Consider the following 725-nt stretch of genomic DNA (forward strand, 5'->3'; position numbering starts at 1 on the left):
GATCATACCGGTTTGAATAAGGGTCATACCACGTTTGAGATCGAGGTGAGGAATCTCCAAATTTTTTTTTTAGATAGTCACTCACGTAGTCTTGATATTCGGGGCACATACCGGTTAAATGATTCCTGGTATAACAAATTTCACAGGTTGCAGCAGCCATTCTTTCTCTAAGAGAGTTTAGTGCCTCTGAATATGCAAACTTAGAAAAAAAAACCAGCCTCATTGCCTTCCCCGGAAACAAAATCCAATATATCACCAAAATACGGAGTGTTAGAAGCCATAAACTATATAAAAAAATAAGAGAAAAATAAATAAAAAATGTAAACAAGATGAATTCAAAAAGAAACAAATAACTAACGTCAGTCCCCGGCAACGGCGCCAAAAATTGACAGGTTGTCGAAGCCTGTGCAATAATAAAAACCTGCTCAAACTAAAAGTGATTTCTGTAGATAGCGGTGAGCAGGGTTGAATCCACAGGGACTGGGAGTAATTGTTTCTTTTTAAATTCGCAGTAACAAAGGGGGTGTTTTTGTGCAGAGAGTGACAATCAAATAAATGCAAATAAAATCCAAGGAACTACTAAAAATTAAATAATAATTTACTAAACTCAAATGAATGATAACTAAAGCTCTAGTCAAGAAATAACTTTAGCAATGGTTCACCTAATTGATCATCGATGCAAAGCCAACTCCAATTATTTATCAATAAATAGGTTATAACTACCA

This window comes from Coffea arabica, chromosome 11c, assembly GCF_036785885.1.
Source record: "Coffea arabica cultivar ET-39 chromosome 11c, Coffea Arabica ET-39 HiFi, whole genome shotgun sequence".
NCBI classification, from domain to species: domain Eukaryota; kingdom Viridiplantae; phylum Streptophyta; class Magnoliopsida; order Gentianales; family Rubiaceae; genus Coffea; species Coffea arabica.